The following is a 26,054-nucleotide window of genomic DNA, read 5'->3' as shown; positions in this document are numbered from 1 at the left end:
GATTAGACTCATGCAAATGTGGAGTCAAGGATTAGACTCATGCAAATATGGAGTCAGGGCTTAGACTCATGCAAATATGGAGTCAAAGATTAGACTCATGCAAATGTGGAGTCAGAGATTAGACTCATGCAAATGTGGAGTCAAAGATTAGACTCATACAAAGAGAAAATAGCAGATAAGGGTAGAGTATATCTTAGCTAGGATAGGTTCAGCGTCTAATGACCGAATGGATGGTGAATTTGATTTACGTACAAATGCTATCGTCAAATATGCCTGCGTTCAAAGAAAAATTGTAAGTGTCATAAGGGGAGGTTGGTTCTTGCTTTGTCTGTCGACCTTGATTTGCTCCGCTCTGGAAGCCCCTTTCGAGTTCCCCTAGGTAGCACTTGACTGTTATGGAAATAGAATTTTCGAAAAATATGCGATTACTGAAAAAAAAGAGTTGTTTTGGAAACGTATTGATATATTAAGTAATTTTTGATGAACTAGTGACTGTGACACACTTCAAAGGCATTGCAACTTTCTTATGTTGGAATTTTGAGTGTCCTCCTCAAATTTCTGCCTTAGTTTGGTAGATGATTTCTAACCGTTTGCGGATGGCGGACCTTGCTGAATCTTCTTCAAAAATTTTGAGAATGCTTCTCAAAATTCTGCCCCAATTCTTGACTGACGGCTGACTTCCTAGCATGTGATGGCGCTGGCTGGACTTGCTCCAGAATTTTGAGGACCCTCCTCAAAATTCTGCCCCAGTTTCTGATTTTGGGGGAAATGAAAATTTATTATGATATGACCGAACCCATAAGGCTGCCTACGTATCCCCTCTTAAATGGAAATCAGGTCAAGCGTAGTTCAATTACATCAGAAAAGAAAAATGTGAAATAATCCAGGCATAGTATCTCTTGACTACATCTGAATTGATTGGTTTTGGCCAGATTTCTCCATCTATTTCTGCAAATATGAGTGCTCCTCATGTTAGTACTTATTTAAACCATATACGGACCTTTCCAGTTGGGGGAGAATTTCCCTTTAGCTTCATCTTGGTGGGGGAAAATCTTCTTCAATACCAGTTGCCCTGGTGCAAACTGTCTTGGTTTAACCCTTTTGTTGAAAGCTCTGGACATTCTGTTCTGATACAATTGGTCGTGACATACTGCGTTCATTCTTTTTCCATCGATAAGGGCCAACTTTTCATAGCGACATGTTATCCATTCTGCATCGCTGAGCTCAGCTTCCTATATGACTCTTAAAGAAAGAATCTCTACCTCGGCTGGGATGACACCTCGGTACCATAAACCAGCATGTAGGAGGTTGCCCCGGTTGACGTGCGAATTGTGGTACGGTACCCTAACAGAGCAAAGGGTAACTTCTAATGCCATTGCATGTGATTCTCTACCATTTTCCTTAGTATCTTCTTAATATTTTTGCTGGCGGCTTCTACTGCTCTATTCATCTGAGGTCAGTAGGCTGTGGAATTCTTGTGCTTGATTTTGAAAGCTTCACATATAGATTTCACCAGGTCACTATTGAGGTTGGCAGCTTTGTCAGTAATAATCGACTCAGGAATTCCGAATCGGCACACAATACGATCATTGACAAAATCTGCAACGACTTTCTTGGTTACAGCTTTATAAGATGTAGCTTCTACCCATTTTGTAAAGTAATCAATGGCTACTAGAATAAACCGATGTCCGTTTGATGTCGTAGGCTCAATCGGACCAATAACATCCATTCCCCAGGCGGCAAATGGCTAAGGTGAGCTTGTTGTATTGAGCCCGTTTGGTAGCACTTTTATCATGTCGGCATGTACTTGACATTGAAAGCATTTGCGGACATGTTGAATACAATCTGTCTCCATGGTCATCCAAAAGTAACCTACCCTGAGTATCTTCTTGGCCAGAACAAAACCATTCATGTACGACCACAGGTCTCAGCATGCACATCCTCAAGTAGCTTAGAAGCTTCATTTCCATCGACACACCTTAGAAAACCCAAATCCGGAGTTCTTCTATACAAGTTCCCTCCGCTATGGAAGAAGTGATTTGACAATCTCCGGAGCGTGCATTTCTGAATATGATTTTCGTGATCCGGATATTCTCCTTTTGATAATTACTCCTTGATGCCATGTAACCAAGGCTTTCCATCTGCTTCTTCCCCAACATGAGCATAATATGTCAACTGAATATGGATCCTCACCGAAATGGGATCAATATAGTTCTTATCTGGATGTTGTATCATTGATGACAACGTGTCTAATGCATCGGCAAACTCATTCTGAATTCTGGGCACATGTCGTAATTCTATCTTTGTGAACCTCCTTTTCAATTCCTGCACATGGTGCAGATATGGAAATATCTTGGAATTCTTGGTAGCCCATTCTCTTTGTACCTGGTGCACAAGCAAATCTGAATCACCAATCACCAACAATTCCTGAATGTTCATGTCGACTGCCATGTTGAGCCCTAGTATGCAGGCCTTATATTCCGCCATATTGTTGGTGCAGGAAAATCTGAGTTTAGCAGATACCGGATAATGCTGACCCATTTCTGATACCAAAATTGCTCCAATGCCTGCTCCTTTGAAATTTGTGGCTCCGTCAAAGAACATCCTTCAACTGTTGTATGATTCTGTAATGTCTTCTCCCACTAATGATATTTTTTCATCAAGAAAATACGTTTTCAAGGGTTCGTATTCTCCTCCCAGCGGATTTTCAGCGAGGTAATCTGCCAATTCTTGTCCTTTGACTGACTTTTGATTTACATAGACGATGTCACATATTACTGTGGACTGTGCTATGAATCGGCTGATATAGTTGAGCCGTCCCAAGAAGCTCATCACGTCCTTCTTGCTTTTGGGTGATGGTAACTCCTGAATAGCTTTGACTTTAATCGGATCTAGATCGATCCCTCGGCAACTGACAATGAATCCCAATAATTTTCCTGTAGGAACCCCGAATACACACTTCGCGGGGTTCAACTTCAAATTGTACCTCCTGAGTCTGTCGAAGAATTTTTTCAAGTTTGCTATATGATTCGCGACCCTTTTGGATTTGATAATGATGTCATCCACATATACCTCTATTTCCTTGTGTATCATATCATGGAAGATGGTCGTCATGGCCTTCATGTAAGTGGCCCATGTATTCTTTAGACCGAACGACATCATCTTGTAACAGTATACACCCCAAGGCATAATAAATGTTGTCTTCTCGGCACCTTCTTCATCCATCCAGATCGGGTGATAACCTCCGAAGCAATCTACAAAGGATTGGAGTTCATGCTTGGCGCAGTTATCGATCAGGATATGTATATTTGGCAGTGGGAAGTCATCTTTGGGACTTGCTCTATTTAAATCCCGATAATCAACACATACTTGGACCTTCCCGTCTTTATTCGGAACTGGCACAATGTTAGCTAGCCATGTCGGGTACTCAACCACCCTGAGAACCTTGGCTTTGATCTGCTTGATAACTTCCTCCTTGATTTTCAGACTCATGTCTGGTTTGAATTTTCTATGTTTCTGCTTGACTAGCGGACACATGGGATTGGTAGGCAACTTGTGAGCTACTATATATGTGCTCAAACTAGTCACATCGTCATATGACCATGCGAAGATATCCTCATATTCCTTTAGAAAATGGATGTACTCTTCCTCCTCTATTTGTGACAAATGAATGTTGATGCGAGTCTCTTTGACGGTCTCGGCATCTCCCAAATTTACTGCTTCTGTTTCGTCCAAGTTGGATTTAGGCTTGTTCTCAAAATTCTCAACTTCTCTGACAATTTCCTTGGGTATCTCATCTTCTTCCTGTAAGACACTATTCTCATGTTGCGTTGCCTCATTACATGTCATAGTCACTGGTTCATCAGAAAAAGTAATAATAACATTGTAGAAGGGAAAAATATAAAAATAGTAATGAATAATGATAAAGGATAAACACGTTTGATTAAAACTGAGAAAAATTTTCAAACAAAGCTTTGCTCGGCGGATCGAGCATTTATTTGAAGCAAAGAAATCTTAAAACAAAATTGTTGAAATATTTAAATGCCTATAACACCTATAAATTCTGCCAATCTACCTAGGGACTCGACGGGCTCGGGATGGTGCGGTGGTCCAGTTTCTGAGAACAGCTCCCTTTGCCACAGTTTGAATGGAGAGGCCTTATTCCTCCTCCTCCTCAAATATGGCACTGCAGTCCATATCCTCATCTTCCAAGAACAGATCCTTCAGCCTAGTTAGTGCTTCTTCTTCAGCAATTCCCTCTATTGTGTCTGCCTAATGGAAAGCTTGTTCCAAATGGGGCACCGATTTCTCAAGAGGGTAATACGGTCCACGCCATGAAGGCGACCAATACCTGTACTCTTGCCATGTATACTGGTATCCGAACCCAAATGTGGTACTATGGTTTTTCAGCCGTATCATCTTGGAGATACCTTGGAGGTTCTTTCCCAACCCTTTGCTGGCTTCATATCCGGACCATGCTAGTATGCTTTCTATTTTGTTTCTCTACCACTTATCCTTCTCAATGGTGTTGACCTGTTCAATATGATGATAGGTTTCCCCTCCTAACCTTCTTCTATGTCTAATGGCCGGAATGGTGGTGCAGAAGGGGTTACTCCCATCTCCATGAATGATTACCTCCTGACGATTCCATTCAAATGTTACGGCTTGACGTAGTGTAGATGGCATGGCTCCAGTAGCATGGATCCATGGGCGGTCCAACAAAAGATTATATGAGGCTGGTATGTCAAGCACTTGGAATTCAACGTCGAACCAAGTCGGTCCCATCTGTAGGCAAAAGTTTATTTCCTCAATCGTGGCCCTCTAGGACCTATTGAAAGCCTTCACATTCGTGCTTCTGGTCCGTATTTCATGGAAACCTTTGTCCAACCTTTTCAGAGTGTCCAGTGGACAAATATTCAGACTAGAACCTCCATCAACCAAAACCCTGTAATGAACTTGTCTTCAAATTGTACCGTGATATGCAATGCCTGATTATGATTCAGACCTTCGGGCGACAACTCATCTTCATGGAAGATGATCCTATGGCTCTCCAACACCTGACCGACCATGTTGGCCACTTCTCCACCGGTGATATTATTAGGTACATAAGCCTCGCTCAGTACTTTCATCAAGGCATTCTTGTGTGCCTCTGAATTCTGTAATAGTGACAGGATAGTATCTGAGCAGGGACTTTGTTCAGGTGATCAACAACAAAATACTCTTTCGCCTGTACTTTCCTCCACAAGTCATCTGGTCCGGTCTCAATGACAAACTGCCTAGGAGTGGCATTCTTTCTTGAACCTCCCAGGTGTTTAGGTGTGTAGACTCTTCCATATCTAGTCATCCCTTGTGCGGCATCAGATTCCTCTAGCTTAGTCTTCCCTTTTCGCTGAGACTTGGCGACATAATCCCAAGGTATCGCTTTTGAGTTGAATGGGGGTGTGGTTGACACTGTCACAATAAAAGGTGTGACCACTTCTACTTCAAATGGAGGGGAGGTGGTTGCGGGCAGAGTTACTTCCACCTTGAACGGATAAGTGCCTGAGTCTGAACCATGATAGGAGTAAGAGTAACTGCAACATTAAAGTCATTGCCTTCTCGGATAAGCCTGATTGACCCCTCAAGGTCCTATTCCTCATTTGTTTCTATAACATGTATATTGTCACCTCTATGATCAGGGAGGGGATTATTGCAGACATTAGGTACGGCTTCCTTCGCTTGTATGACCTTGTTGTCAATTAGCGTCTGGATCTTGTCCTTCAGTGTTCAGCACTCAATAGTGGTGCGCCCTTTCATACCAGAGTGGTATGCACATGTTTTGTTCGGATTGACCCATTGAGATGGATTTTCTAGCACCACGGAGGGAATAGGAGTGACGTATCCTGAGGCTTTTAAACTTTCACACAATTGGTCGATGGGCTCAGCAATGGCGGTATATTGTCTGGGTAGATTGCAGTCGAAATTGGGTCTTGGTCTTGGATAATTTTGGCGAGTTAGTAGTGACTGGAAGTGGGATGGCTGGGAATTATAGGTGTGATGGATAGTGACTGGTTGGGAATATCTGGGAGATGAAGGTTGATATGTAGATGGCGATGCATGATATGTGGGTGGAGGTGTTTGATAGGTGGATGGAGGTGTTTGATATGTGAGTGGATTTTATGGGCCCTAGGCCACCATTACTGCCCCAACATCTCTTTTCTTCGATATGCCCCCTGATTGGAGTGCCTTATTCGTGGCTTACAGTGCTTCGAAATTTGTTACCATCCCGCTCTTGATTCCTTCATCGATCCTTTCCCCGAGCTTTATGATATTAGAGAATTTGTGATTTTCGATGACCATCAGTCTCTCATAATATTATGGATCTTGTGCTCTGACGACGAATTTATTCATCTATTCTTCGTCAAAAGCGGGCCTGACTTTGGCTGCTTCCGACCTCCAACGAGTAGCATACTCGTGGAAAGTCTTAGTAGGTTTCTCCTTGAAGTTCTGAATGTAGAAGACATCAGGTGCATTTTCTGTGTTGAACCTGAACCGGTCCATGAAATCTGACGTCATGCTTACCCAATTTGACCATTTCTTGGGATTCTGGCTAATATACCAAGACAACGCGTCCCCAGTAAGGCTCCTCATAAAGAGCTTCATTCGAACCTTTTCATCCTTTCCAACCCTGACCAGTTTATCACAGTAAGTCCTTAGGTGAACCCTGGGATCACCTGTACCATCGAACATTTCGAACTTGGGAGGTTTGTACCCCTCTGGCAGTTCCACATTGGGCTGTATGCACAGATCTTCATAGTTCAAACCTTCTATTCCTCTATCGCCTTCAACACCTTGAACTCGATTTGTTAATTTCTTGAGTTCTTTGGCCATGTTCTTAATGAGCAGGTCCTTTTCGGAGAATTCCGGTGCACAAGAAATTGGCTGGGTAGAATGTGGTTTAGTTTCCACGTATATGGGGTTGCTCTGATGGGTGCCAGGAACTTGGGTATAGTAATGGTCATTGGTGGAGTTTTGTGGATCAGGAATGAGTGGTGGTGTATTTTGGGGAGTTTGGTAAGTGGTGGTTGTTGGGTATGGGATTGGTTGATGATGATGTTATAGTGGAGTTGGTACTGGTAATGGATTGATATTTTATGGTGGAGTTGCATATTGATTTGGTATGGTAGGATTTTTCGGCTGTTGGTTTTGTGTGTTTTGAGGAAGTGCTGGGTTCTTTGCATTCTGTTGGTGGATATCAGATGGAGGAGAAGGTGGAGGGCCTCTAGATCTAGTATTATATGCCGATGATGCCAGTGTGGATGAAACAACCTATGGGGATGGGAATAATAAAAATAAATAAGACAAAAAAAGGTAACAAGTTAGTGAGGATCCTGAAATGTTTGCAGTATTTAAACACATATTGCGAAATATAAACTTGTATCCTAATTGGGGGGCCTCGTTGTGCCTGAGGTAGGCCTAGCGACAAATAAATTTGGAGAACTTCAAATGCCGATAAATGCTTTATTTCATAATATAAAAGTAGACGAATCCAAAAATGACACTAACATAATAATAAAACAAGTCACTACTGGCACTTGGCTTTATTACATTTAGAAAGCAAGTAAACCTAATATATTTAGTCTCGGAAGGGCCTCCCTCGGGTTTAATGTTCTCGTTGATTAAATCGTCCAGTTCATGTAGGTTCATTAGTAAGAACACCTTTACTAAATGTCCTCCTTGTTTCCCTTGGTGTTCTGGTAGTCGGTGACTCTCTTCCTCACCTTTCCTTCCATTTCCAGCAGACTGTATTCCAGATATTCCAGCTTTTCGCTAGATTTGAGGGCCCTCTCTTTCCATTCATTGATTTTGTCACTTGATGGTAGATTCCTCCACCAGTCCAGCAAGAGTGATGGTGTCCTAACCATAACGAAGCTCGGGACCTCGTGCCTCATTTTTTGCAAAACAAAAGGGTTAGGCCTTACCCCCACCGGACTCGACTATTTATACATTTATGATCAACATATCGGTATTTAGTTCTCCAAATTAATGCACAGAACGTGGTTGCATCTGTTAGGGTTATGGAAAACCCGATGGACTTTGGATAAGGCTTATCTTAAAGGATCATTATGTGGACAGTATAACTAATCCGACTAGGTTTGACCATGATATATGCACAATTTAAACAGAGTAAGGTTTCTATAGGGTTTTAGACTGATACCCTCAAGCGGACAACTTGAGGGGGAAGGCACGGAACCGTCGACTGCACCGCTGATCGACTGGTTTTACCGCAAATAAGCATTTCCGAATTTAAGGGTAATAAATAGGAAGAGCGCAACCACTCATTAAAGCGTTGCTATAGGATTTGATATGAACGAGTGGAATATGATGTGGAGCATGATTATGCAACAGTTAATAACATGTAGGCAAGTATTTTCACATAGGAAAAAATAAATACAGCATTTAAATAATTGAAAAGATAGTTACATAAAAAGGAAAACAAGGAGACAAGTCAGTTTTCAGGGTAATAAAGAAATCATAAATGCTTGAAAAATAGACAGTTAAATTCAGATAAGGGAGCAGAGTATGGAATAAGCATGCTTGGACTAATTTATAAAGACAAGTTCATTATGGTAAGAGCCTAAAAATATCCCCAGCAGAGTCGTCATGCTATCGCACCTCCTTTTTTCCTCCGCGGAGAAAGTCCAGATTTCGACATTCACAAGGTGTAATAACTCATTTCCCTTTTGGGAATTGGTTGTTCGAAGAGTCGCCACCTAACGGATTATGGTGCGTTAGGGCACCTAGAGTGATTAATTCTTGGGTTGGTTTGCATTACCAGAGATTAGGGTAAGGGCTCGAAGTAACCTAGAGGGGAAGGTGTTAGGCACCCCTCTTGGTCCATAACTATGTGTACCGGCCGAACTTATATTTACAAATTAGTCCATATAAATAGTTGAATCAAATAAGTTGCAAGTAAAGCACGTTGGATAGTTCAAGTAGTAAGAACAAGTTGTAAAAGACGAAAAGTTTTAAATAGAGAAAGGATTTGGTAAAGAGGGGTCCTAGGTTGTTTGTCCTATAGGATCACCCCACGCAATGTCTGATAAACACTCTTCTATGAGGGGCTACACGTGACATTAACACGTAGTCATCATATCCCATGTCTACCCTTCCCATCCCTTATTGGTTATGCAAAGCGAGTGTTTGGTCACTGATACCTATTGTGTGCTGCTACCCATCCCTTCTTAATGGTCCCGGAGGGAGTTAGGACCTCTACCTATAGGTAGTTCTAGACGTACCCCTAAGGTTTAGAAAGGTAAAAACTCAACAGTCAAAACACTTAGGACTTTCACATAATAGGAGTAATTAAGAGGCTCAAAGTTTCCTCCTCAAAAACAAACATACAAGCAGCACGACTCAAACACAATTAAGGTCTTTATTAATCAAAGTTCTAAAGCAGGATATCTAAGTGAATATGCAGAAATAGACAAACCTTTTTATACCTAGAAGTTATAACCTAGTAGTTGCCTAGGGACTCCTTTTAAAAGCTTATTAGAATCGAAAATGTTAAACGACAAAAGCACTTTAGGGAAATACAGTTTTTTGAAATTCCCTGAGGCTTGCCTATATGCAGTAGAATGTGTCTACGTTAATGTAGGAACAAACAGGTTTTCGAAATAGACCCCTTTAATACCTATAGGCATGATATCTAATGAGATTGAAGCAATTTTTGAAAGAACTTGTTTCAGGAAATATTTGACACTTAATAAGACCAGTTTTAAAAAATAAACTAGGCGTAATGAAGTTGTTCATTTGGCTAATAAAATTACCAGAAAGAATTGCGAGTAGGGATCCCTATAGGCATGATATCTAGGCGTATTACTGATTTAAGACAATTTGCAGCAACATACAGAAATACTTATTAGAACTGAATTAGAGTTGAGTCCTATAGGCATGACATCTATATTTGAACTGATTTAAACACGATTGTTTAGGACCTATAAGCATGATCTCTAACATGACAAAATGCAGAACCTTATGAACATGATTTTTACCTGATGCAAACGAATTTGGAAGCGCGATCCTATAGGCATGATTTCTATTAGACAAAGCAATCAGATTTAAAAGAGGAAAGCCTTATGAGCATGTTTCTATTGAGTAAACCAGGCAGACTTCAAAAATAAGGTCCTAAGTGAAGGATTTCTACCTGTATTACCCTTTAAAGCATACATCCACCCACCCTTTTACTAAATGCCCCAATATCTGTTTATAAATTATTAAAGGCCAATGAATAAATTACATAAGTAGAAATAGAAATCAAGAAGCTATTCTATAGGGAGCCTGCGATTAGGCCCAAGTTTCCCAAAGCCTCCAATGGTCTCACAAGCCTCATTCCCATAGACAAATCAAAGTCTAGGTGCATCAAAGTTCCCTAAGGGTCTCAAGGACCTCGGGCAATGCTTACACCTAGACTTAGCAACCAAGAATTGAACCAGTGCAGTGTGGAAAGGCTAGCCTTAGTATGCCAGAGTTTAGAGGGCTCTCAAGAGGATCCCAAGGCAGTACACATACTAGAGGGGGCAAAACTTATTGACTAAGAGTGAAGTGAAAGTGCAGGACACAAGTTGAAAGAGGTTTATTAAAGATTGGATTTGAAAGTCTGTTTTGAAAGCAATTAGTAAAGCAACAGAGATGGTTTGAAAAAAGGGTTGCAGTAGTAAACAAAGTTCAAGCACTTCAGGATAGGATCACACACAGCTAGTTTACAGAATCCAAATGAATTCAGTAGTCACACAGGGGTCAAGGGGTTTGGGATTCACAGACATCTGACTGCAAACACATAAACCAGCAAGGGTCTTAGGACTGGTTTGGACATGCTCGGAAATAGTTGATACTGGCATAATCACGAACCAGCTAGGAAGTACACATAGAAAGGGGGTAATAGGATTTGGGATTCATAAGATGGTAAGTACACATTAAGTAAAAGACAACTGACAAGGCATGCTTTGAAACACACATAAGGGAATACATTAATCTAAAGGGAAGGGGAACATAATAACATGCTGATAATGTAACTTAATTACAAGTTTCACAATAGAACCACAAGTAGAAGCATACTAGAAATAAGAGAAACTGAAACAGTAAGAGGAGCATGTTGTTGTTGAGGCTTTAAATTTAAACTAGGACATACCAGTAAAGAGACACTACTAGAAAATGGGCCTATGGCAACACTTTTTTGGGCAACATTTAGGGAACCGTTGCCATAGTACATCTATCGCGACGGTTACAACCATTGCAATATGGTTTGGTTGCTATGGGTACATTCTAGCTATCAAACCGTTCCAATTGCTTTTTAATCGTTTTCATAGGGGATTATTTGGGCAAAAGTGTTTTAACCGTCCCAATAGAGCTATCTTAGGCCACAGTTTTTGAGAAATGTCAGAGTCTCGTGCTGATAACATGTTATAAAATAAAGACTGTAAAGTAAAGACAAGTATAGAGAGAAACTGTTATATTATTCGAATTCAAACTGATGTACATAATGAACTGAAATCTCTTCTATTTATAGAAGAAAGGAAGTTGCTGTGTAAGCTGCTACAAGATATGGATAATCTTCTACTGAGAGCAATGTTTATTCATAACGGAGTACTGAAAGGATAAGCTTATTATACCCGATATGGATAATCTTCTACCGTATCAGATATGGATAATCTTCTACCGAGAGCAATGTATACCCATAACGGAGTACTAAATGGATAAGCTTATTATACCCGGTATGGATAATCTTCTACCAGGGGTAATGTTTATCCATAATCGGGTACCGAAGTGATAAGCTTCTTCAGGAAGCTTATTTTCAATAGAGTACTAAATAGATAAACATATTTACGGCGTAGTCCCATATGGATAAGCTTCTTCAGGAAGCTTATTTACAACGGAGTACTAAATGAACATCCATAATATATTTATATATTTACTCCCCCTTGGATGTTCATTAAAAGATAATGTACCTCATTAAAATCTTACTAGGAAAAACTACGTGGGAAAAAATACTAGTGAAGGAAAAAGAGTACACATATTTAGTAATACGCATTGTTATGTGCCTCATTAAAAACCTTATAAGGAAAACCTCATGGGAGAAAACCTTAGTAAGGAAAAAAGAGTGCATCGCGTATTTTACTCCCCCTGATGAAAACTTTGTTTTAAATATTTGAGTCTTTGCATTCCAATCTTGTATACAATCTTCTCAAAAGTTGAAGTTGGCAAAGATTTAGTGAATAAATCTGCTGGATTATCACTTGAACGGATTTGTTGCACATCAATGTCACCACTTTTCTGAAGATCGTGTGTGTAGAATAATTTTGGTAAAATGTGCTTCATTCTGTCTCCTTTTATAATCCTCCCTTCAAATGGACTATGCATGCATCATTGTCTTCGTATAAAATTGTGGGTCTTTTCTCACATTCCAAACTACATTTTTCTCGAATAAAATGAATTATTGATCTCAACCATACGCATTCCCTACTTGCTTCATGAATAGCTATTATCTCAGCGTGATTTGAAGAAGTAGCAACAATAGATTGCTTTGTGGAGCGCCATGATATTACAGTACCTCCATATGTAAATACGTACCCAGTTTGAGATCTAGCTTTATGGGGATCAGATAAATAACCTGCATCTGCATTACAACAAGATCTGCACTATCTTTGTTAGCATAAAACAAACCCATATCAAGAGTTCCCTTTAAATATTGCAATATATGCTTAATCCTGTTCCAATGTCTCCGTGTAGGAGAAGAACTATATCTTGCTAGTAAATTAACAGAAAATGCTATGTTAGGCCTTGTAGCATTAGCAAGATACATTAGCGCACCAATTGCACTGAGATAAGGTACTTCGGGACCAAGGAGTTCCTCGTCCTCTTCTGGAAGTCGAAACGAATCCTTATTCACTTCAAGTGATCGAACAACCATTGGTGTACTCAATGGTGCGCTTTGTCCATGTAAAAGCGTTTTAAGACCCTTTCTGTATAGGCAGATTGATGGATAAAAATCCCGTCTGCTAAATGCTCAATTTGCAGACCAAGACAAAGTTTTGTCTTTCTAAGATCCTTCATCTCAAATTCTTTCTTAAGATATTCAATTGCCTTTTGGAGCTCTTCTGGAGTTCCAACAAGATTTATGTCATCAACATAAACAGCAAGTATAACAAATTTTGATGTCATTTTCTTTATAAAAATACATGGACAAATAACATCAGTTATGTAACCTTCTTTCAGCAAATATTCACTAAGGCGATTATACCACATGCGCCCAGATTGCTTTACTACCATACAAAGATCTTTGTAATCTGATTGAATACATTTCCTGAGATTTTGCTTCAGGCATTTTAAATCCTTCAGGGATTTTCATATAAATTTCACTATCAAGTGAACCGTACAAATAAGCTGTAACTACATCCATTAGATGTATTTCAAGCTTTTCATGTAGTGCTAAACTGATGAGATATCGAAATGTTATGGCATCCATAACATGCGAATATGTTTCATCAAAATCGACTCCAGGTCGTTGTGAGAATCCTTGTGCAACAAGGCGAGCTTTGTATCTTTCAACTTCATTTTTATCATTCCTTTTTTGCACAAAAATCCATTTATGACCAACTGGTTTTATACCAGCAGGTGTTTGGACTACTGGTCCAAAACCTCTCTTTTAAGTGACTTTAATTCCGATTGAATTGTCTCTTGCCATTTTGGCCAATCAGATCTTTGTCGACATTCTTCGATAGATTGAGGTTCAAGATCCTCACTATCTTGCATAATATTAAGTTCAACATTATATGCAAAAATATTATCCACCACTATTTCAGATCGATTTAAATTAATCCCATCACCGGTCGAACCTTTTAAAAGTTCTTCACTCATATGAGCTTCGGGTTCATTGATTTCTTCAGGAATCTCAGAACTAATCAAATCTTGGGTCTCTTTAGAAGATCCCTTCATAGTATCGTTTTGATCATTTGTTGATTTTTTTTCAAGGATTTCATTCCTTAGAACCCAAAGGCCTACCACGCTTCAGGCGTGCTTTAGGTTCACTAGCTCCCATGCTAGTAGATGGTCTTACTGGGACATCAATTCGGATAGGCACATTCTCTGCTGGGATATGTGACTTAGTTATCCTTTTCAAATCAGTAAATGCGTCTGGCATTTGATTTGCTATATTCTGTAAATAGATGATCTTCTGGACCTCCTAATTACATATAGGGGTATGGGGATCAAAGTGAGATAATGATGAAACTTTCCACGCAATTTCTCTTTTGATTTCCTTTTTCTCTCCCCCTAATTGTGGGAAATTTGTTTCATCAAACAGACAATCTGCAAATCGAGCAGTAAATAAATCTCCTATCAATGGTTCAAGATAACGAATAATAGACAGTGATTCAAACCCAACATATATTCCTGTCCTTCTCTGTGGTCCCATCTTACTGCACTGTCGTGGTGCTACTGGCACATATACAGCACATCCGAAAATTCGTAGATGAGCAATATTTGGTTCATGACCAAAATTAATTATGATGGAGAATATTTATTATAATGTGTCGGTCTGAGACGTATAAGTGATGCTGCATGCAAGATAGCATGGCTCCAAATAGTAGTGGGCAATGTTGTTTTCATAAGTAGTGGTCTTGCTATCAATTGCAGGCGTTTAATAAATGACTCTGCAAGGCCATTTTGAGTATGAACATAAGCTATAGAATGTTCAATTTTTATCCTAACTGATAGACAATAATCATCAAAAGCTTGAGATGAGAATTCTCCAGTATTATCAAGGCGAATAGCCTTTATAGGATAATATGAGAATTGTGCCCTTAATCAAATTATTTGGGCTAATAGCTTTGCAAACGCTAGGTTGCGAGATGATAATAGGCACACATGAGACCATCTTGAAGATGCATCTATTAGGACCATAAAATATCTGAACAACCGACTTGGTGGGTGAATAGGTCCACATATATCCCCATGTATACGCTCTAAAAAGGTAAGGGATTCAATGCCAACCTTCATTGGTGATGGTCTAGTGATCATTTTGCCTTGATAACAAGCATCACAAGTAAATTCGTCATTTGTAAGAGTCTTCAGGTTCTTTAATGGATGCCCACTCGAATTTTCAGTAATTCGTCTCATTATTATTGATCCAGGATGGCCCAAACGGCTATGCCAAAGCACAAAAGTATTTGAATCCGTAAACTTCTGGTTTACGATAGAGTGTGCTTCAACTGTACTAATTTTTGAATAGTATAAGCCAGAAGATAAAGTTGGTAACTTTTCTACAATGCATTTCTGGCCAGAAATATTCTTTGTAATACAAAGATATTCCCTTTTCATTTCATCTATTGTCTCAATATGATACCCATTTCGGCGGATATCTATAAAACTCAACAAGTTTCTTCGGGACTTGAAGGAGAATAATGCATTGTCTATATTAAGTTTTGCTCCCTTAGACAGAAATATAATGGTTCTTCCGGGGTCTTCAATCAAACTTATATTACCAGAAATTGCTGAAACATTTGCTTTTTTCTTATGCAAATAAGAAAAGTATTTCTGATACTTGAATATGGCATGAGTTGTTCCACTATCAATAATACAATTATCTTCATGATTTGTCTTTGATCCAAATATAATTTGAGAATTATCCATATTCTTCAAAAGGACATAAATAAAATATATTATAGTAAACATCATTATCAAAGCATAACTTTTATTTATGTACAACAATTATATAACCATACTATCTATTACAAACGACAAAAATTAAAATATTTACATTTTTACAGATTCACTACCGATTACATGGCTTGTTTCTCCTTCTGGGAGTGCAAAGTAATCAGCTACATCCAAATGCATGAAGTCTAAATTATCTTCAGAAATAAAATTTACTTCAGCATTTTTCTCTGTCTTTTTCAGGGAGGCTTGATAAAGCTCAACCAGGTGCTTTACCGTACGACAGGTACGTGACTAGTGCCCTTTTCCTCCATATCTATAGCATGCATTTTCTACATTTGGTGCTTGCACCGCTTCATGCTTTTGTTCCTTCCTTTTCCATTGCTTGTGGTGAGGAGGCTTCTTTGGTGCATTATTATTACCATGATTGAGGTTTCTTCCCCGACCACGACCATGACCACGACTGGGGCTACGACCTTTTCCATGTTTAGCCTGGTGGAAGTTCGGCTTATTCACTTCAGGGAATGGACAAGAACCAGTAGGTCGGCTTTCATGATTTTTCATTAATAACCCATTATGTTGCTCGGCTATAAGAAGATGTGAGATAAGTTCAGAATACTTTTTAAATCACATCTCTCGATATTGCTGCTGTAGGAGCATATTCGAGGCATGAAAAGTGGTGAAAGTTTTCTCCAACATATCATGATCAGTAATATTATCACCACATAATTTCAAATGGGAAATAATTCTGAACATAACATAATTATACTCACTTATAGATTTAAAATCTTATAGCTTTAGATGAGTCCATGCATATCGTGCTTGTGGAAGAACGACCATCTTCAGGTGGTCATATCTATCTTTTAAATTATTCCACAGTGGTCATATCTTACTAGATCTTTAACAGTAAGATATTCCATTTTCAGTCTCTCATCAAGGTGATAGTGTAGGAATATCATTGCTTTGGCACGATCTTGGTTTGATGTCTGATTTTTGTCTTTGATGGTGTCTGTCAGACCCATCGCATCAAGATGAATTTCAGCATCAAGCACCCAAGACATGTAGCTTTTGCCCGATATGTCTAGGGCAACAAATTCAAGTTTAGAAAGATTTGACATTATTTTGGAAAAGAAAAGTTCTTACCTCAGATACTTTCAAAATATTTGCTCAAGATGGCAGAGTCTCGTGCTGATAACGTGTTATAAAATAAAGACTATAAAATAAAGACAAGTATATAGAGAAACTGTTATATTATTCGAATTCAAATTGATGTACATAATGAACTGAAATCTCTTCTATTTATAGAAAAAAGAAAGTTGTTGTGTAAGCTGCTACTGCAATCTGCTGTGTAAGCTGCTACGCAAGCTGCTGTGTAAGCTGCTACTACAAGCTGTCGTGTAAGCTGCTACTACAAGCTGTCGTGTAAGCTGCTACTACAAGTTGTTGTGTAATCTGCTACTGTACCAGATATGGATAATTTTCTACTGAGAGCAGTGTTTATCCATAATGGAGTACTGAATGGATAAGCTTATTATACCCGGTATGGATAATCTTCTACCGGGGGTAATATTTATCCATAACCGGGTACCGAAGTGATAAGCTTCTTCAGGAAGCTTATTTCCAATAGAGTACTAAATAGATAAACATATTTACGGCGGAGTCTCATATGGATAAGCTTCTTCAGGAAGTTTATTTACAACGGAGTACTAAATGAACATCCATAATATATTTATAACACTCCTTACTTTTTTCCCAAAATTTTCTGAAACCTGCCAAACCTTAATAGTGTAATATAAATATTAAATTTTCCTCTTTTCCCAAAAAGCACACAAGCCAAATTTTTCAAAGGCAAAAATCCCTAATCGATAATATTTATACGGACTATACCCACAAAATTTCTCTTAGGCAAAGAAACATCCCTAATAGATAACTATCTTCCCAAATTTTTTCTTCCTAATTCTTTGATCCTTCTCGCATTTTGTGGTCCCTTTGCAAGAGTAGCGTTCCTCCCAAACTTTAATTTCCAGGCTTTGTCCTCTTCCTCTACAACTATGCTCTCCGACGCACTCTTCAATTTGCTCGTTTTTAGTATGTGTTACTTTTTGTCTGTAGTAAATTAGTGTTTGCGATAGTTTTACAGCTTCTCCTACTCGATTTTAATTTACTTATGAATTTGTGTTTGCGTTATCCAAGCATTTAGGGTAGAGAAGTGAAAAGTTGTTTCCTTTTTCTTCTTCGGTATTTTAGGCCTTTTTTTGGGTATTCTCAAAGATTTTTGGGCATCTAGTCTTGCCACTGTATCTTAAAACTGAAAGTTGTATTACCAATTTGATATACTTGCCTAATGAAATTAACTAGATTCCATATTATTGTTTGTTATAATTTGGTGTAGATTAATTGATAGTCGTATTGTCATAATTTAATTTGGCTGTAAATTAGTGGCCTGCTTGTAGGGTTCCTAACAAATGTTATGTAGGATTATGTATTAAGCTTCAGTTTCTTTTGGAGTGATGACACTTACTAAGTAAATTGTCGAAGAAGATGTAACAAGGAGCAAAACACAAAAGAATGTACATAAGAGAGTAGAATACAGCTAGAAAATGTTAAAGCGATGTGGAAATTTTCTATTTTGTGGATGCCGGTGCTTTTCGCAATTGGACATGATGCATTTCTTTTGGGGTGATGGCTGTGCAATACGTATAGTGTATAGATCTCAAGAAACTCTAAAATGCTTCAAAACTATCATTTTATTCCAAATTCAGCTACTAATTGTTGCTCCTGAAACTTTGATTGATCAGTCAGAGTGTTCTTAAATGTCATTGATCTTTCTGGATTTTCTATGGGAGACAGAAAAGGAAAAAGGCCAAATAGGACTGAATTATTGTTTGAATTGCTCGTTTCATACTAACAAACAAAAATGATTTTCATTCTATATTAAATAAATGAAAAAGCCCAGTGTTAATTCCTTCTCCCCTCTCTCTCTCTCTCGCTCTCTCTATTGATCTAAAAGGTCCACTCTTCATTATCTTCTTATTATCCATGGAATCTACTAGTATTTGTAATCACTACTTCATTGATCTTTTCTGTTTTCTGAGATTGTAAATTATTTTTCCCAAGGTTTATTTGTCCTAATGTTCAAATGGTTAAATAAGTCCTATTTCTCTTCATTTTTCCAGTTTATGTTTTTGACAAAAGTGTTTGTTGTAGCTCCATTTTTAGTGAGACACGAGTCATCTGCCATGCAAGCGTCTTATGTTTTGTTGACACAGTTTGATTATAGGTCAGGTGTTCAATAGGTCATAGGCTTAAATTAAGTTTCTAGATGAAAACTCGGACAAATTTAAGGGGGTCCATGCATAAAGTAACAATAATTATTCTCTGTATTCTCCTTTTTATATGGTTTATGTTCTTTTCTTTAGTAATACATTTTGATTTACACTTTTTTTGATTTTAACATCTCACTTTGCCGTTAATGACATATTTTTTTATAACTCTTTGGAGAAAGATGCGCAACAAGATATATTGAAAACCACTAGATTCTAAGGCTACTTTTGGTTTATATGCCCCTAGCTTGTTTCAATGATAATTGCTCATTTTTTAAGTTTTGTACACATCCAAACACTGACATACCAAAAAAAAACAAGCAGAGTAATAATAGTAGTATTAGTAGCAGTAGAGACAAAAGTTCAAAAAAATCACAACATACAAAAGAGCTTTCTACCATTGTAAGCTCTTATCTGTTACTAACAGATTCATGACTTGAATAAAGAAACTAAGACCACAAATAGAAAATAATTATGTATAAACTGTCATATAGATATAAACTGCGATGGGAAAATATGTTGGTTGACAAAAGTTATCTCATATTGATATGGAAAACCAACTTTTAATATTTAATTTAGCAGTCCAAATAGTTTTCTATATGATCAAGTACCTTTACTACTAATATAAACAGTCATTATTTTGATCGTTGTAGTATCAGTTCAATTGGCAGAGTATGAAAGGCTTTATATGGAGATATACTTAGTAAATTGCATGACGTTTCTAATTTAAAGAATGTCCATATCATTTCTTTGATCTTAATCATTGATTCAATTTTATATACTTGAACTATCTTCTCTTGAATTTGGTCTGTAGGCTGAAATGAAAAAGATACAATCAACACAACAAAGTGAAGATGTCGGTCAATCAGTTGATGCATTTGCATCAGTCATAGGACCCGAGCATCCACGCCGCGTAAATTATATGCATGTGGGGTTTCCAAGACCGACTTACAAAAGTGGGAGATATTGGACTCTCTTTAAGTTCCTACTGATGAGATGATGTAGCAAAAAATTGAAGAAATAGAATGTAGGATTCATTAAAGAATGCAGGAAAAGCTCAATGCACAAAAGGATGCTATGGAAAGAGAATTACAATTAACGTCGTCGCACAACTTCAGCGTCTGAACCCAGGATTACGGATTGATCCTAACATGTTCGCTTTTAGTGCTCGTTCACCTGGATAAACTTACTCTGCAGAACAAGCTGTTATTCAACTAATCAATCTTCTATCTACCGGTAGTAACGATCTGGTTAGTACTTACTCAAAATGTTAAACCTCTTCTTCTCTTTCTTATTCTCCTCCTTCCTTCTGCTATTTCTTCTACCACTGCACTTAATCCGTGTTCATAAATTTTTTAGTTCTTGTTCTCTCTCTCGTGCAATTGAGTGGTCTCGCTTCATGCACACACATAGCTGTGTGGTTTTCTCTGATAATCTTGATCTTTTCTTCACTTTGCCTTGATAGTCTTGTCATTATAGTTCTTTTTACCACTTCTCTTTTGGATTTTTGTTGATGTATAGTTCTTTGGTTACCTCGTCAGTTCTGTTATTGTGATGCAAAACTTTTTGTGTTGCCTTGTCGACATTATTATTGTGAGTTTTAAACAGATCTTCATCTCAACTATCTTGTATAGTTTATTGATTAGTGATCCAACGGAGAACTTGTAAGGTCTGGAGACCTATGAGTTTTAAACTTTTAGCATTTTGAATAGCTATGCTCAAAGTTAATAGTTCCAGAAGATTTACATCACATTTCAGATTGTTTTCAAGGAAAATTTAACAAAATGCTCTGAGATTAGAGAAAGCTACTTATTTAGATATACACTTTGCTTTACTTTAATGATATTTTTATATTCACAGATTATCCAATTTCAATTGTGGAAAATTTCTTAGATTCGCCGTACTTTTCCTTTCTTTGGTTAGTCTTAATTCTTTTTTGAACTTGTTTAGTTTAGTGTATATAAATATGTTATACACATTAGCGGTTTGACTTTACTCTTGATGATCGCTTTAATATTTTGAGTGTAACTTTAGTGTACGAAGGGTTTATATTGGCTATATCGAATTTAAACAGAATTGGATTTTACACATATAAGATATACAGGCAGCAACATAACTAGTAATATCTAACCAATTACATTTTTACTGGCATACTTATTTAGCCTTGTCGAGTGGCTCATTCATTCGGTTTCTCATTGAGCAGCCAAGTACAGGAAAAGTGGCTACTGAATCCTAGCCACAGTGGGCAGCTGTTATGCACTTTGTTCACAAGCTACTTAACTCAATTCAACGAAATACAAAAAGTGTCCATTTTTAGGACATTAGACTGGTGTTGAGCTTACTTATCTACTGCTTTCACCTAGTGAGACTTATACAAGGTTTGCTTTAGTGATAATTGTCTTCTGCTTATGAATTGTGAGGACAATCGTTGAACTGCCAGGGTCATTTATGATGGAACTGGAAAGGCCATTATGATTTTCCCCTTTAACACTCATTTTATGTCTTTTCCTTTTATGCTTGCTTGAATTGTCAACTAGCGTTGGAAGGTAATGACTTTATTTATCCTTTTTTGTAGGTGGAGAAATGATGAAAAGAAAGTCGAAAGCGATGAAGTTCTAGACTTTACTTAAGAAGGTTTTTAAATTATTGCTGAAACTCTAGATGTTCTAGGAATCTTTTGTTAGCAAACATTTTGGAAACTTTTGTAAAATCTATGCAGCTTGGGTTAGAGGCGTATTTTGGTTTTATGGATATTCTATATAGCTTGTTGGACAATTAATTTGGATTGTGAATGGTAATGAATAGTTTCATTTTGAGAATTATATAAATTCTAGTGTATATTGTTTCAATTAAGCTGTTACATTAGCCTATCAAAACCGTTGCAATAGGCCACAAGATGTGTTTCAGTATATAATGTAAATTGTTGCAATAGATCATGAAAACCATTCTGATAGGATATTAAAGTATATAATGTAAATTGTTGCAATAGATCATGAAAACCATTCTGATAGGATATTAAACCAACGCAATAGGTCATGAAAACCGTTCCAATAGTTTTTGCTCGATTGTAAGAAACTGTAGCAATAGGGAAAAAGAAAACCGTTGTAGTTCCTTTAAATAGACATTGCCATAGCTTACATAACCGTTGCATTAAATCAAATGGCAACAATTTTGAACCGTTACAGTAGAATACAAATACTCGTTGCATCAGAAAGAGGAATACCCGTTGCGATAGATGGTACTATAGCAACGGTTATAACAACCGTTACAAGAACCGTTGCTTACGAGCTATTGGCACGCGACCTGATGGAACGGTCACCAAGCCGTTGCCATATACATACTGTAACGGTTTATGTGGCTGTTGCAATGGTTTTCCCTGCGTTGCCATAGGCCTATTTTCTAGTAGTGAGAGAAGTAAGCAGAATAAAAGAACAAGAGAGCACAGATGATTAGCCTTGGCTTGCAGCCGGCTAATAGCAGCAAATAGCACAAGAGAGAGGGGAGAGCAGAGATTTTTAGTAAGAGAGGTAGTTTTTGAAAACCAAAATGTTCGTCCATGTGTTAATGAAAGACATAGAGTATTTGTAGTTGAAAAATAGGTAGTGAAATAAGGTAAGAATCATAGTAGCATAATAATTGAAGAACTCAGAATCAATCAATTAGGGAATCAAGGAAGTACTCCCTTAAAGTTAAGGGAATCAAATCAAACGGGAAGATTCAGTATCATATAAGGCAAGAAGAAAAATCAGTGCATGACTAAATAAGGAAGGAGTCAAGGTTCAGTAAGCATAGAGTAGTCAATTAGGACTAAATTCATAAAACCTTAATTAAGGACACGAATCAGTAGAAATAAAATATCATAGCAAATATAGTAAAGAAATCAGTCAGTTTAAAGAGACGGGGTAAAGCTTTTAGGGCTTTTAAAAGAAAATCTTTCAATTAAACCATCAATTAAGGAAATCAGAATCAATCAAGAGGGAGTCATGATTCTGTATTTTCAACATATAAATAGAGAAGATCAAACAGACGTAGCAAACAGGCAAGGTTAGCCATAGTGACAGAAAGAAGCAAGAGAGGAACAAACAAAACGATCATAGTCATATAGAAGTGACATAAGTAGGCTAAGGATTCAGTAAAACACATTCGAAGCATGGTAACCATGAAAGATTAACAAGAATCAAGTAAACAGGCTAACACACAGAACCAAAGCAAAGAAAATCTTAGAAATTAGGGCTTTCGACATAGGCGAATTAAAAGCAGTAAGAACATAAGATCGATCAAAATAAGCAAGGAAAGAGGTTTAATCATAAAGAAAATCAGTTAAAAACAATGTAGAAAGAACTCTGAGAAAACCCTAATTATTTAAAGAAAGTAAAAATGGTTTAAAGTTGAGGATCTTTCAGATGAAGTTCGAGAATAGTGCAAATAATAGGAAGAAACAGACTTAAAGCGTTAAAATTAACACAGATCTAAGAGATTCAAACGAGAGTTAGGGTTTCAATGGGAACCCAGATAGAAACGACAGAACCTGTTGTAAACTTCACCGGTCGTAACATATAAGGTGTGATTTTGCCCAAAATCACACCGTAAAAGCCATGAGTAACAGAAACAGAAACCCTAGATCCAAATCGACATGGCTCAGGACCCTTGAAGGCCTTAGAGCTGATGAGCAAGGCGAATGGGAAACCATTGGGGGCTTGGGGTTGAAAGTTGGTCACCGGAGATGACCGGAGAAGGGAGGTGATTGACAGAGTCTAGGGTTAGGTTGAGAGAAGAGAGAAGATGAGAGGATTTGAAGGTGGCGGATTTAGAAAAGTGATTAGGGTTAGAGGTCTTTTAGAATTAAAAAGGAAAGAATAAAGGAGGGTCGTTGATCTTTTAGATCAATGCCAAGATTTGATGGGTTTGGGTCGGGTAGGAAGTGTTTGGGTCTTAGGTCGGGTTATTTAATAGGAGATTGGGCTGAGGAGGGGTCCGAATTAGGCTAAAATGGAAAGCCAAATCTGGCTATGATTCAAATAGCCAGTTATTCCTAGTTTAATTTATAATAAATAATAGGTAATTTCTGAAAAATAATTTAATGTGGCAAAATAATTTAAAATACATAATTATAATATTAAAAATATAGGAACCAATTTTATGCATTTAAAATATAATTATACCTTAAAATGGGATAATATTGCAATTATATGCAATTTAGCTTAAAAATAATAAATGTAATTATAAAAATGCATGAAAAATATATTAGCCATATTTTGGCATAAGTATAGAAATTAAATGAATAAATCATCATAAAAATAATTTAGGAAATAATTATTGGAAATTTTATGAATAAAAGGGGAGAAAATGAATCAATTTAAACCCTTAAAATTATGGAAAAAATAATAAAAACCTTGTGCATGCTCATATATGCATATATATATATATATATATATATATATATATATATATATATATATATATATATATATATATATATATATATGCTATTTTGAAGGTATTTATGCATATTTAAAGTATATAGGAAAAAATTGGGTATCTACAACACTGTGTTCGCAAAAGCGAAGAATACATCGCAAATGCGAAACCTGAAGAATCATGTCTCCATCACAATGGCGATTAAACACTTCGCAAATGCAAAGCAAGGCCATCCCAAATGCGAACTAACTTAATTCCGGCCTTTATCGCAAATGCGATGCTGAGTCCGCAAATGCGAACTCAACAGGCCTCGCAAAAGCAGCGATTTCCTTGCAAATGTGAGTCCATCCCTTAGCAGCCCAGCTTCGAAATACGAGGCTGCTTCGCAATTGCGATAGTTGCATTTGTGACATAAATATCGCAAATGCAATGACACCAGTACCAGAAATGAAAGACTATGAAAAGTTATTCCAAAACCAACCCGGAACTCACCCGAGCCCTCAGGGCTCCAACCCAAATATGCACACAAGTCTAAAAATACCTCACGAACTTTCTCGCGTACTCAAATTATTAATATAACTTCTAAAACCATGAATCGGATGCCAAAACGCATGAAAATCACTATGAACTTCAAGAACTTCTAGAATTGCAACCAAGCGCCCGAACCATACCAAATCAACTCCAAACGACACCAAATTTTGTAGGCAAGTCTCAAATAACATAACAGAGCTGCTTCAACTTTCAGAATCGCATTCCAACCTCGATAATATAAAGGTCAACTATAGGTCAAACTTCTCCATTTTCCAAACTTCAACTTTTCCAACTTTTGCCAAAATGCCTCAAATTACCCTACGGGCCTCCAACTCCAAATTCGAACGTGTTCCTAAGTCCAAAATCACCATATGAATCTATGAGACCACCCACAAACCATTCCGAGGCCGGTTAGTTAAAAATCAAATTTCGGTCAAATTCCCACCGCTTAAGCATCCAAAACTAGATTCCTCCTTCCAATTCGACTCCATTTCATCCGAAAACTGAATCCAACCGTACACACAAGTCGATAAATATAATATGAAGTTGCTCGTGACCTCAAATTGCTAAACCAAATGAAATTGCACAAAACGACCAGTCGGGTCGTTACAGTAGGGGAAAGAGTTTAAGAATCAGATCAAAAAGCAATGGAGGGAAAAGCCTGTTGCTGAGCAAGTTCCAATGCAGAAGGAACAAATACAGGAACAAGAGGATGGTTGACTGAGTGAGCAACCAGCAATATAGAAGGAGCAGATTCTTAAGCTAGTACAGGAATAACAGGTCAATCCAGAGAAAATGATTAATCAGGAAATGGAGATGCAACCAGTTTAGAAGTCCAGAGGAAAACAAAAGATGAAAGCTAAAGAAATTACACAGCAGATGGGAGCATTAACTGAGAAAGAATTTGTGAATATGATGAACAGAAATACATATAGTCCACTGTCAATACAAGAGGCTAGCAGCACTGGAAGGGTGATTGAAGGGATTAGCCTCAATGAGGAGAATCCACCATGTTCTTTAGCTCTTGGAACATAAGGGGGCTAAATAAGCCCTATAAGCAAAAAGGAACTCAATGCCTTTTGCTTAAAT

General features: G+C 37.7%; 1 long non-coding RNA gene across 1 annotated transcript; it reads left to right on the top strand.

Moving 5' to 3' along the window:
• Nucleotides 1-17,531: 17,531 nt before the first annotated feature.
• LOC107770350 (uncharacterized) lies at nt 17,532-21,838 on the top strand. Its single transcript, XR_001644590.2, has 3 exons — nt 17,532-17,781; nt 19,831-20,266; nt 21,592-21,838. It is a non-coding gene; the product is annotated as an uncharacterized LOC107770350 (long non-coding RNA).
• The last annotated feature ends 4,216 nt before the right edge of the window (nt 21,839-26,054 follow it).

The sequence above is a fragment of the Nicotiana tabacum genome, chromosome 8, assembly GCF_000715075.1.
Source record: "Nicotiana tabacum cultivar K326 chromosome 8, ASM71507v2, whole genome shotgun sequence".
NCBI classification, from domain to species: Eukaryota; Viridiplantae; Streptophyta; class Magnoliopsida; order Solanales; family Solanaceae; genus Nicotiana; species Nicotiana tabacum.
Note: the sequence above shows the minus strand (reverse complement) of the source record. Positions and strands in the feature narration are given on the sequence as shown.